Below are 13,767 nucleotides of genomic sequence, written 5' to 3'. Positions count from 1 at the left end.
TTAGTTTTGGTGGCTTTGGTAGGAACTTGTTTTTACAAAGACACAGATTCTATTGCCACACTGGAAGACAAAGAAACAATGGGTTGGAAATAGTAGGAGTTATAGAAGTTGTTACTCCCTTACCTGTGGTGCATTTTATAATTGGAAAATATACTAATGGCACCTGGTTGTTGAGGGTTCATTCTCAAAAGGTCTGCAAGGACCCTTTTCTCTGTGCCCAGCATTTGAGTTTATTATTCTCATTTGATATAACCAATCCTTCAGCAACATGGTTAGCCAATAAATAAAAATCTAGCATAATAGATGTTATGTGGTCTATTAGCTTTGTTACCCTATCTGGAACCTAATCTAGCATGACACAGTTGCTAAAATTAAAGTACCTATCAGAAACGTAGCATATAACGCATATTAACAAGAATGAACGTTATGGCATCAAAATTGCTAATCTTCCCAGAGAAAACCTTAATAAAGGCATCTCCAAGAAACTCTATTCTTCCTAAGCCTTTCCTTCTAATACTACCTAAACTAGCAGAATCAAAAGCATAGCCTATGGAATCTAACATAGCAGATTCATCTTTATCAGTGTGTGGTGTCATGGCATTATTCTCAGGCAACTTAAAGCAAGACTGTATATCATCACAGTTAATGCAATAATCCTTACCTTTGAGAAATAAGGCAATAGTCATATCTGTGGAGTTGAACTCTGCAGTTGTCCAAATCTCCTCAATCACCTCACAGTAGATGGTTGGGGCTTCCAGCATTGGATAGCTTAGTTTGCAGTTTTTGATGAAGTCCATCATCTTGTGATAATCAGAATGGGCTTCGTTCTTTTCAACCAAGGCTACGAAATTATTCTTTTCATAAACAAATCCTGATTGAGACATAATTTTGACTACTGGTGCCATTATTGTGAGTAGAGGTTGCAGAGAAAAACTTGAGAATTTTGGGAGAGAAGGAGAATAAAAATTGCAAGAAAGAGTAAAGTGAAAATTAGAATTCAATGGGCTTTTATACTTTCTTGAATTAAAACGTAAATAAAATGATTAAATGATACTTTCAAGCAAATTACAGCCGTTTAAGAATAAAGAAAACTGTAGAAATTCTGAAAACTGCCTTTAATACAAATATATACAATAGTGTATATCTGTATCAACGGTTAAGTAAAAGAATCAACGGCTGTGACTCACTTAAAGTAACTGATGTGACACTTCAACGGATAAGGTAAATAGTTATCCGTTGATGATCAACACTATTTTATCCGTTGAGGGATAAAATTACCAGAAATGTATTTGTCTTTCAACGGATAATGATCATCCGTTGATAGAACAATTTTGGCTTTCAATGGATAGGGAATATCCGTTGATAGAATAAGTATTACTAAAAGCCAACTTTGTTCTTGCAGCAAATTCATTTCAGGCTTCAAGACAGATTATATAGAGGACATACATTTATGAATAATTAAGCATACCTAGCTCACTTACTAATCTTGTGAATGATGATTCATCAAGTGGCTTGGTAAATATATCTGCAATCTGCTTTTCACTTGGAACAAAATGAAGTGCCACTGTACCTTTCATCACATGTTCCCTAATGAAATGGTACTTGATGTCAATGTGCTTGGTTCTTGAGTGCTGCACTGGATTTTCAGTAATGGAAATGGCACTTGTGTTGTCACGGAATATAGGAATTTTGTCAACAGTCAAACTATAGTCAAATAGTTGATTCCTCATCCATAGTATCTGTGCACAGCAACTACCAGCAGCAATGTACTCAACTTCAGCTGTTGATGTAGAAACAGAATTTTGCTTCTTGCTGAACCATGACACAAGCTTGTTCCCTAGAAATTGAGAGGTGCCAGTTGTGCTTTTCCTGTCTATTTTACAGCCTGCATAATCTGCATCTGAGTAGCCAATTAGATCAAAACCAGACTCTCTAGGGTACCAAATTCCTAGATTTGGAGTCCCTTTGAGATATCTGAAGATTCTTTTAATAGCCACAAAGTGAGATTCTTTAGGGTCAGCTTGAAATCTAGCACAGAGACATGTATAAAAAATTATATCAGGTCTACTAGCAGTTAAATATAAAAGTGAGCCAACCATGCCTCTATAACTTGAAATATCCACAGACTTTTCAGCCTTGTTTAATTCAAGCTTGGTGGCAGTGGTCATGGGAGTTTTTGCAGATGAACAATCCATTAAGTCAAACTTCTTTAAAAGATCATAAATGTATTTAGTTTGACTAATGAAAATTCCACCACTAACTTGTTTAACTTGTAGACCAAGAAAATAAGTTAGCTCTCCCATCATGCTCATTTCATATTTACTTTGCATTAACTTAGCAAACTTTTTACAAATCTTATCATCTGTAGATCCAAATATAATATCATCTACATAAATTTGAACAAGTATTTTAGAGCCATTAACATTTCTAAAGAAGAGAGTTTTGTCAACAGTACCTCTTATGAAGTGATTATCTAGAAGGAATTTTAACAAAGTCTCATACCAGGCTCTAGGTGCTTGCTTTAGTCCATAAAGTGCTTTCAACAGATAATACACATAGTCTGGAAAGTTTGGATCTTCAAATCCTGGAGGTTGGCTTACATAAACTTCTTCCTCCAATTCCCCATTTAGAAATGCACTCTTGACATCCATTTGATAGACTTTGAAATTGGCATGGGCTGCATAGGCTAGAAAGATTCTGATGGCCTCAAGTCTGGCAACTGGAGCAAATGTTTCATCAAAATATATTCCTTCTTGTTGAGAATAGCCTTTAGCAACCAATCTGGCTTTATTTCTTATGACAATGCCATTTTCATCCATCTTGTTTTTGAATACCCATTTTGTGTCAATAGAACTCTTGTTCTTTGGCTTGGGTACCAGCTTCCATACTTTGTTCCTCTCAAATTGGTTTAGCTCCTCTTGCATTGCTAAAATCCAATCTGGATCCAATAGAGCTTCTTCCACTCTCTTAGGTTCCTCCTGTGATAGAAAACTACTATACAGACATTCATCTTGAGTAGCCCTTCTAGTTTGCACTTTAGATGTAGCATCACCAATGATCAGTTCAAAAGGGTGATTCTTGGTCCATTTCCTTTGAGGTGGTAGATTAGCTCTAGATGAGGTTGCCTCAGTATTGTCATAATGTGAGATAGAATGTTGATTGGTTGAAACTCCCCCTGAGTTGCTGATCCTTTGAAAGGAATTGGGAGCTCTATCAACTGATGAAGTGAATTGATTATCCGTTGACAGACTGTGATCAACGGATGCTTCATTATGAACTTCAACGGATGATGCACTTTATCTTTCAACGGATGCTGCATTGCTTCTTTCAACGGAAGCTGAATTATGACTTTCAACGGATGCAGCATTCTGTGCATTATCCAAAGGCAGATTCTGAATTCTTCTTGAGATGCCTTCTTCATCATTCTCATCTTCACTATCATCACAATATATCTCAATGTTGTTGTTAGGGCGAAAACACGCGCTAATATTCACGCAAGTATACGCGTTCGCAAGTAATATAGAATACTTTCTAGTTCGTTACCTCAGAGACTCAGACTAAATTATTGTCTACTTAAACTCACTCACCAATGTATGATTACTTCTCAATGTTAAGATACTAACACTTAAAATTGTTGATTAAATATTAACTATAATTAACTACTTAATTAATCACTTAACTAACACTTCAATTTATCAATAATAAAACACTCATGAGATCACAACTTCATTATTACTTCCTTCTATAGCCATTGTTATTACCTTTAGCATGTGACAGTGATGATATTAATCGAATAACACGAAACTGATAAAAGCCAACTTTCATTGTACTAATACCATTCTACCAAGCATCCACAATTAAGATAGAAGTTGAATAGTCATCAATTATGTTGAGTTCCCATATGTCTACAGAAATTGACAACACAACGATTTAAGCACAAGTTATTCCTTTTGATTATATAGGGCAAATAAAACTGTTAGAGTTACCCACTAATCATGCACAACGTACATGAACCTATGCTAGCATGGCAAGTTCTAAATCTCAAGATCCACCGTCGCTTCACAAGAGATTAACACCCTATCTTATATGTTCGCGACGCACATAAGACGAATACGCACAACCAATACTAGATACCATGCAATCATCACACACTAAAGTATTAAACAATTAACTAAAGAATTCCATAATAAATCCGTTGCAACCCCATGATCACGATTAGCCCACAATAGCACTTATCGTCATCATGGGTTCATATGAAATCATGATAAACAAACACAAGAAAATAATAACTAAACTAATTATATTAAAACAGAGTACGTCACAAGAGTAAATAAGTTCAAAGCAAGAAAACTAGCATCCAACGTTACAACGAAACAAGAATCACAAGAAGATATGCTTCCTCTTCGTTGCGGTGTGCTAAATCGGTCTTCTTCCTTATCTCCTTCGCTCCTTGCGTAAAAACACAATCTTCTTCAATCCACACTTGTGAAAACGTCTCAAATCTACTTATATAATAGTCCCATAAAACTCAGATTACATAGAAGTGGAAACCAAACAGAAGTAGAAGTCCTAAAATAATTTGTCTTTTTTCCCGACCCTGCGCGGCCGCTCAGCCTAGCTGAGCGGGCGCTCAGCTTGCTGCGCGGCCGCTCAGCAATGTTGAGCGGGCGCTCAGACCTCTACTGGAAAAATTCTGATTTTGCTCCGTTTCTTCGCCGTAATCTGCCCGTTTCTTTCCTCTCGCAATGGTGAACACATGCCAAGGCTTATTCTTGATGATTCCTCCCCCGAAATGCAACTAAAACCCTGAAATGCATAAACACTAGAAAAACGTATCAAATACACAAAATACTTGATTTCAAGACACCAATTTAAGCCATTTTAAGACGCTCTAAGTGGTATAAAATGCCACTTATCACACCCCCAAACTTAAATCGATGCTTGTCCTCAAGCGTCACAGACTCAAAAACAAATAAAAACATGCATGAATGCAAACTATATGAAAATGCAGCGATCCCCCTTACTACAATTAATCAACCAAATTGCCACATCCCAACGAATGCAGTTAGACAACTAAAGATCAATAAACTCATGCAAACGGACATACAGCCAGAAACGTGGTGTGTGCAAATGCTTAACAGATATGCTTCGGAACTAGACCAATTACTATGACTAGACTATCCTCAAGGCAATCCTACGATTATACAAAGAATAAAAAATTCTAGGCACAAAGTGATATACAATACTACAAGAACTCTGGAGCTTACTACGGAATCGTGCTTTTTATTTACAACTCAAATGCTTACTTGACCGTGCAATGAGTGAGGTCCACAAAAGACTTATACAATGGTATCCATGTAACGAGCGTTAGGTTAGCGGATCACAGACTCTAAAAGCCTTAGGTCACTAGGCACAAAGTCCCCTAAGAACTTAATAACTCGAATACCAAAGAGCCCACTCTTGATCAATTATGCAATTTTTTTTTTTAACTTCTGAGCAAGTGCGTTTCACTCCATCTTGCTCAACCCTAGACTACTCGCACCATATGCGAGCCGGCTACTAGCCATTTGACGCCTAGCCACAACTAGCAATAACTTCCATATTTTTTTCTCCAAAATTTTTTCTTTTTCATGCCTTTATCACTAAGAACCTATAATCGAATTCTAAGCATAATAAGTAGATTGACCTTGAAAACAACCAAATCATAACAACAATCTAGCCCTTACGCATTCTCTAAGACTTAGTGGACTTATAATTGTTTCTAGCATGCATATCAACCTACACAACTTAATATCACTTTAATGCTATCACTACACTCGCATCAATATCACAATTCAGTCGATAAATCATTGCAAAAGGGATCATGGTAAATGCATGAGCTACATGACATTCATAACAAAAAAAAACTATATGGCATAAATTATGCAACTATATAAACTAAACTATCATGAATATGCAACTAAATGACACACACACAATATTCCTTAACTACCACCCCCAAACTAAAAATCTTCACTGTCCTCAGTGAAAGTAGTAGAAAGGAACACAGGGTATACCTACTCGGAGTCCTCATCATCATCACCCTCAGTGGGTGGAGTATGAGGCGGCGGGTATGCAGAGTCCTCACCAAAAACTGGCCACTGGATATCAGCTCCAAGGCCTCGAAAAGCAGTCCCTAACGCAAGGGTGAGCTCCTGAGCAAACCTGCTCTGCGTCTCATACATGGCATCCATCCGCCGTGAAAGTCTCCTATACTGGGCATCAACCATCCCAGCACCCTCCTGAGCTCTCGAAGAACCAGCCTCATCACGCCCTGGCCTAGCCATAGTAGCACCTCGTGCTGGACGCCCTCCTGGAAGACGATAACCCAGCCCATGCTCCTCAGGCTCACCACCGGTCCACTCCTGCATCCCATTCAGAGTGCCAGAATCAATCGGAGCTGCTGGCAACTGCAACTGCTCATGAGCCGGCCAGTTCACTCCCACTGCTCGGCATAGCTTCATAACCGTAGATGCATAAGGGATGTTCATATGCTTCGCTCCCCTCAAAAACTTCAGAATTCCTTGGTAGATAAACTCACCAAGGTCCACATAGTATTCCTCATTCAGAATTCCCCACAACAACTGTGCTCTCTCAACTGTGACCTCGTGTGCATGCGAAGAAGGCAAAATATTAGCACAAATAAATGCATTCCATGCACGGGCATACCTGTTCATGGCGATCACCGGAAAGTGACGATACTCATTAGTGCCGGTCCTGCAGGTCCAAACTGTGCTCGGTCGACACAGAGTCGCACAAATCAAATCCAAGTCAAAATCCTCAGCAGTCTTTTCATTCCAGTTCTCCTCCTCGGGCTTCCTCTCTCACTGTCCAATCACACGGCGAATCGCCGCAGGATGATAATCAACCGTCAGCCCTCGGACCACAGAAAACCCATTCTTTTCGGCCTTCGCGTTCGCGTAAAACTCGCGAACAACGCTCATCGGTACCGCTTCGGGTGACTCACAAAAAGCTATCCACCCCTTCTCTGCAATCATGGGCAGCAACTCACCATCCCTCCCCGATGGTAAAAACCCCCTCTCCTTCAGAATCGGCTTCCCCAACAGCCTAGTGTACTCCTCCTCCGCGGCTCTGTCAGTTAACCGAGGCCTTGCAGCAGTACCCCTCGATGAATCAGCAGTAGGAACTGTGCTGTTGCTGTCAATAGTGCGTGCTCTCTTAGGTGCCATTGATTCATGAATAAAAGTGTGTAAGAACTGATTTTTGATATTTGTGAGAGGGTTTAAGTGTAGGAAGTTTTGTGGGAGATATGTAGGATAGGGGTATGTATATATAGGGTGTGGATTAGATTAGGGTTTGGAAATTAAGGGGTAACATGATGGGGTAGTGGGAACAAATCGTGGGTTTATGGGCTAAAACTGTTTTTGTGTGTTTTTTTTTCTGAACTGTAAAAAAAAAATTCTGGTACTCGACTCCTGAGCGGTCGCTCAGCAAAGCTGAGCGGGCGCTCAGCTTGCTGCGCGGTCGCTCAGTAAAGCTGAGCGGGCGCTCAGGGGGTCACTGGAATTTTTTTTTTCAGCCCCTGTTTTCTGATTTTTTTGTGTTTTTGGATAGGTTATTAACTTCTAAGGGTTCCTGTAACAACAATTCATGGGTTGCCTCCCACGCAGCGCTTCTTTTTCGTCATTAGCTTGACGTTTCGTACCCTTCTCAAGTAGTCAACAAAATGGCACTAACCACTTCTCGGTTTGCCATGTCCCCATAGTAGTGCTTCAACCGCTGACCGTTAACCTTGAATGCTTGGTCCGGATCATTCTCAAAAATTTCCACCGCTCCATGTGGAAACACAGTTTTGACAATAAAAGGTCCAGACCACCTTGATTTCAACTTCCCAGGAAAAAGTCGGAGCCGAGAGTTGAATAAGAGAACTTGTTGCCCTGGCACAAATAACTTTGGATGTAGCTTCCTATCGTGCCACCTCTTCACCTTTTCCTTATACATTTTGTTATTTTCGTACGCTTGAAGTCGAAATTTATCAAGTTCATTAAGCTGAAGCATTCTTTTCTTACCAGCTGCATCTAAATCCAGGTTCAACTTCTTCAATGCCCAGTAGGCCTTATGCTCAAGCTCCGCAGGTAGATGACATCCCTTACCATACACCAACTGAAACGGTGACATCCCAAGTGGAGTTTTGTATGCTGTTCTGTAAGCCCAAACAGCTTCATCGAGCTTTAAAGACCAATCCTTCCTTGACGGACAAACAACCTTCTCTAGAATGCGCTTTATCTCTCTGTTAGACACTTCCGCTTGACCATTTGTTTACGGATGATAGGCAGTAGCTACTCGATGATTCACATTATAATGCTGCATCATAGAAGTGAACTTACGGTTGCAAAAATGCGATCCTTCATCACTTATGATTACCCGAGGTGTTCCAAACCTTGTGAAAATTTGCTTATGAAGAAAATTTAGCACTGCCTTTGCATCATTTGTCGGTAAAGCTTTAATTTCGACCCATTTTGAGACATAATCGACTGCCAGCAAGATGTACTGATTATTGCAAGACGAGATAAAAGGCCCCATGAAATCGATTCCCCACACATCAAAGACCTCGACTTCAAGCATCACATTTAATGGCATCTCATCCTTTCTTGACAAATTTCCCACTCTTTGGCAACGATCACACCTTAAAACAAACTGATGAGCATCCTTGAATAAAGTAGGCCAGAAAAAACCTGCTTGCAGAATACGAGCTACCGTCTTCTCACCACCATAGTGTCCACCATAAACCGTGGAATGGCAGTCTCGTAATATCCCCTCCGTCTCACAGAACATGATACATCTCCTGATGATCTGGTCAGCTCCCTGTCTAAACAAATATGGTTCATCCCACATATACCACTTCACCTCATGCAGAAACTTCTTCTTTTGAGCGGATGTCAAATTAGGAGGCATTATATTGCTGACGAGATAGTTTACAATATCTGCAAACCATGGTTCTTCCTCCTGAATTGCAAACAACTGCTCATCTGGAAAAGATTCATTGATTAACATCCTATTTTGTGAAGTAGAATCGGGATTCTCCAACCTAGAGAGATGGTCAGCTACTTGATTCTCAGTACCTTTTCTATCTTTGATCTCTAACTCAAATTCCTGAAGTAAAAGCACCCAACGAATGAGTCTCGGCTTCGAATCCTTCTTGGAAACCAGATAGCGAATAGCTGCATGATCAGTGAATACTATTACTTTCGTACCAAGCAGATAAGATCGAAATTTCTCAAAACCAAAGACTATAGCCAAAAGCTCCTTCTCAGTAGTGGTGTAGTTCAATTGGGCACCATTTAAAGTCTTACTCGCATAGTAGACCACATGGAAGAGATTTTTCTTGCGCTGTCCCAGAACTGCACCTACCGCATAATCACTTGCATCACACATCATCTCAAACGGTTCTGTCCAATCTGGTGCTGTAATAACTGGTGCAGTGATCAAACTCTTCTTGAGAGTCTCGAATGCTGCCAAACATTCATCATCAAATTTGAAAGGCACATCTTTCTCAAGCAAATTGCACAACGGCTTAGATATCTTTGAAAAGTCCTTGATGAATCACCGATAAAAACCCGCATGACCAAGAAAACTACGGATTCCTTTCACAGAATTAGGTGGGGGAAGATTTTCAATGACTCCCACCTTGGCCTTGTCCACCTCCAGACCCTTGCTAGAGACCTTATGCCCAAGGATAATGCCTTCACGCACCATAAAATGATATTTCTCCCAATTGAGCACCAAATTAGTTTCCACGCATCTTTTGAGTACGGCGCGCAGATTATTCAAACATTCATCATATGAGTGTCCAAAGACGGAGAAGTCATCCATGAACACTTCGACGTTATTTCCAATCACGTCAGAGAATATAGCCATCATACATCTCTGAAAGGTGGCCGGGGTGCCACATAACCCAAACGAAACTCTGCGAAAAGCAAACGTGCCAAATGGACAAGTGAAGGTAGTCTTTTCCTGATCCTCTGGTGCAATACAAATTTGATTATACCCGGAATAACCATCCAGAAGACAAAAATACTCATGACCCGCCAATCTGTCAAGCATCTGATCAATAAATGGAAGAGGGAAGTGATCCTTCCTTGTGGCTTTGTTCAATTTTCTATAATCCATGCATACTCTCCATCCTGTAACTGTTCGAGTAGGGATGAGCTCATTCTTTTCATTTGCGACCACAATGATACCTCCCTTCTTAGGTACACATTGTACGGGGCTCACCCACGAGCTGTCAGAAATAGGATAAATGATGCCTGCATCTAGCCATTTCAGAATTTCTTTCTTCACCACCTCCTTCATGATGGGATTCAATCTTCGCTGCTGTTCCACAGTTGGCTTACTACCTTCCTCTAGCAGAATTTTATGCATACAATATGAAGGACTTATCCCCTTGATGTCTGCTATGGTCCATCCTATAGCCGATTTGAATTCTCTCAAAATCCTTAAGAGCTTGTCTTTCTCACTACCTGAAAGGTCAGATGAAATAATAACAGGTAACGTAGATGAATCACCTAAAAAAGCATACCTCAACTGTTCAGGTAATGGCTTGAGCTCCAAGGTAGGTGCTTCCTCTATTGATGGTTTGAGCTTCCCTTCAGCGTTCTTAAGGTCAGAAGTACCAAGAGATTCAAATGGTATGTCCACCTTTCGCTTCCAGGGAGAAGCGTTCAGATATTGTAATTGCTCATTGCTATCTTCATCATCGTTGTCAAAATCCCCCACTAAGGCCTTTTCCAATGCATCAGACATTAGCATGTGATCGAGTTCCGAAGTAACCGCAGAATCAATCACATCCAATTTTAAGCACTCCTCATCTTCTGTAGGGAATTTTATTGCCTTGAATACGTTGAAGGTCACATCCTGATCTTGGACCCGCATAGTAAGTTCCCCTTTTTGCACATCTATCAAGGTACGACCAGTAGCCAAGAAAGGCCTTCCCAAGATTATGGGAATCTTCTTATCTTCCTCAAAATCCAGAATAATAAAATCTGCTGGAAAGAAGAGCTTATCCACCTTGACGAGCACATCCTCAACTATGCCCCTTGAGTAAGTAATGGAACGGTCAGCCAATTGTAGCGACATGTATGTGGGTTTTGGATCAGGCAGATCCAGCTTTTTAAAGATCGACAACGGCATCAGATTAATGCTTGCTCCCAAATCACAAAGGCACTTGTCAAAAGTCATATTGCCAATGGTGCAAGGAATGGTGAAGCTTCCTGGATCTTTCAATTTTGGTGGTAACTTTTGCTGCAGAACAGCGCTGCATTCTTCCGTGAGAGCAACGGTTTCAAGGTCATCCAGTTTCACCTTCCTTGAAAGAATAGTCTTCATAAACTTCGCATAACTGGGCATTTGTTCCAGAGCCTCAGCGAAAGGTATATTGATGTGAAGTTTCTTGAACACCTCCAGAAACTTCCCAAACTGTCTATCCAGCTTTTGTTGCTGCAATCTCTTAGGAAAAGGTGGTGGAGGATAGAGCTGTTTCTCCCCTATATTAGCCTCAGGCAGAGTGTGTTCAACAGTAGTCTTCCTTGGTTCCGCCGCTTTCTCCTTTTGCTTAGATTCTTCACCTCTAATTTCAGCTTCTACTTCTTTTGCCTTTTCAGCATCAGCTACTTTTCTAGACCTTAAGGTAATAGCCTTGACTTGCTCTTTAGCTTCCTTCCTGCCTGGTACTTCCGTGTCACTGGGAAGAGTGCCAGGTTGACGATTGAGCACTGCATTGGCTAATTGACCGATTTGATTTTCCAAGGTCTTGATAGAAACCGCCTGACTCTTGCACAACAGCTTAAGTTCCTCAAAATCAGCACTAGTAGGTGCAGCTGCACTTCCCTATTGAGGATATGATTGCCTTGTAGCATACTGCTGTGGTTGCTGGAATCCAGGTGGGTTAAACTATTTACTCACTCCTTGCTGATATGGTGGCTGAATAGCATTCTGATTATTCCCCCAGCTGAAATTTGGATGATTTCTGTTGTTAGGATGATAGGTCGCTGGCACAGGCTGCTGTTGTCGCTGATAATTATTCACATACTGAACAGATTCGTTGACAAGAGAACACTGATCCGTAGCATGAGAACCTGCACAAAGCTCACAAACCATAGCTATTTGATTAACTCCATACGTAGCCAGAGAATCAACCTTCATTGATAGCGCTTGGAGCTGGGCTGCAATAGCGGTGGCTGCATCAACTTCCAGAATACCTGCTACCTTGCCTGACGTCATCCTCTGAGTTGGGTTTTGATGCTCATTTGCAGCCATCGTCTCTATAAGATTATACGCCTCAGTATAGCTTTTAGCCCATAAGGCGCCTCCAGCTGCTGCATCGAGCATGGGCCGAGATTGGGCCCCCAAACCATTATAGAAACCAGTGATCACCATCCAATCCGGCATTCCATGATGTGGACATTTTCTCAACATTTCCTTGTAGCGTTCCCAAGCCTCGCACATAGATTCTGTAGGTTGCTGCGCAAACTGAGTAAGAGCACTCCTCATAGCAGTAGTCTTTGCCATCGGATAAAACTTCACCAGAAACTTTTGCGCAAGATCTTGCCACGTAGTGATGGACCCAGCTGGTTCAGAATGTAACCAGTCTTTAGCCTTGTCCCTCAGTGAGAATGGGAAAAGCCTCAACTTGATAGCCTCATCAGTCACGCCATTATACTTAAAAGTGCTGCAGATCTCGACAAAATTCCTTATGTGCATGTTGGGGTCTTCAGTTGCCGCTCCTCCAAAAGAAACAGAATTCTGCACCATCTGAATAGTGCCCGGCTTGATTTCAAAGGTGTTAGATTGAATAGCCGGATGAAGGATGCTTGACTGAATGTCATCAATTTTAGGCCGAGAAAAATCCATAAGAGCTGGATCAGCTTGAACAATACGATCTCCCATGTTTACTGGTTCTTTCTGCTCAGTTCCTGAATCCGAATCCTCAAAATCTAACTTCTCCGGAATATCAAGAACTTCGTCTGTCTCCTCAGCTGTATCTAAAGTCCTCTTGCGAGCACGAGAACGAGTTTGCATAAACGTTTGCTAAAGTACCTGAAACACAACCGGAAAAAATAAGTAACTACTACATCCTAATCACTGAGTCCTAATGACCAATGATGGTATGTACATAAACTAAAAAAATACGCCGAGTCCCCGGCTGCTCTCCAAAAACTTGTTAGGGCGAAAACACGCGCTAATATTCACGCAAGTATACGCGTTCGCAAGTAATATAGAATACTTTCTAGTTCGTTCCCTCAGAGACTCAGACTAAATTATTGTCTAATTAAACTCACTCACCAATGTATGATTACTTCTCAATGTTAAGATACTAACACTTAAAATTGTTGATTAAATATTAACTATAATTAACTACTTAATTAATCACTTAACTAACACTTCAATTTATCAATAATAAAACACTCATGAGATCACAACTTCATTATTACTTCCTTCTATAGCCATTGTTATTACCTTTAGCATGTGACAGTGATGATATTAATCGAATAACACGAAACTGATAAAAGCCAACTTTCATTGTACTAATACCATTCTACCAAGCATCCACAATTAAGATATAAGTTGAATAGTCATCAATTATGTTGAGTTCCCATATGTCTACAGAAATTGACAACACAACGATTTAAGCACAAGTTATTCCTTTTGATTACATAGGGCAAATAAAACTGTTAGAGTTACCCACTAATCATGCACAACGTACATGAA

At 40.5% G+C, this 13,767-nt stretch overlaps 1 non-coding gene across 1 annotated transcript; it reads left to right on the top strand.

Annotated features, from left to right (window-relative positions):
- Window positions 1-12,445: 12,445 nt before the first annotated feature.
- LOC141722294 (small nucleolar RNA R71) lies at window positions 12,446-12,552 on the top strand. Its single transcript, XR_012575312.1, has one exon. It is a non-coding gene; the product is annotated as a small nucleolar RNA R71 (small nucleolar RNA).
- Window positions 12,553-13,767: the final 1,215 nt, after the last annotated feature.

The sequence above is a fragment of the Apium graveolens genome, chromosome 4, assembly GCF_009905375.1.
Source record: "Apium graveolens cultivar Ventura chromosome 4, ASM990537v1, whole genome shotgun sequence".
Taxonomy (NCBI): Eukaryota; Viridiplantae; Streptophyta; class Magnoliopsida; order Apiales; family Apiaceae; genus Apium; species Apium graveolens.
Note: the sequence above shows the minus strand (reverse complement) of the source record. Positions and strands in the feature narration are given on the sequence as shown.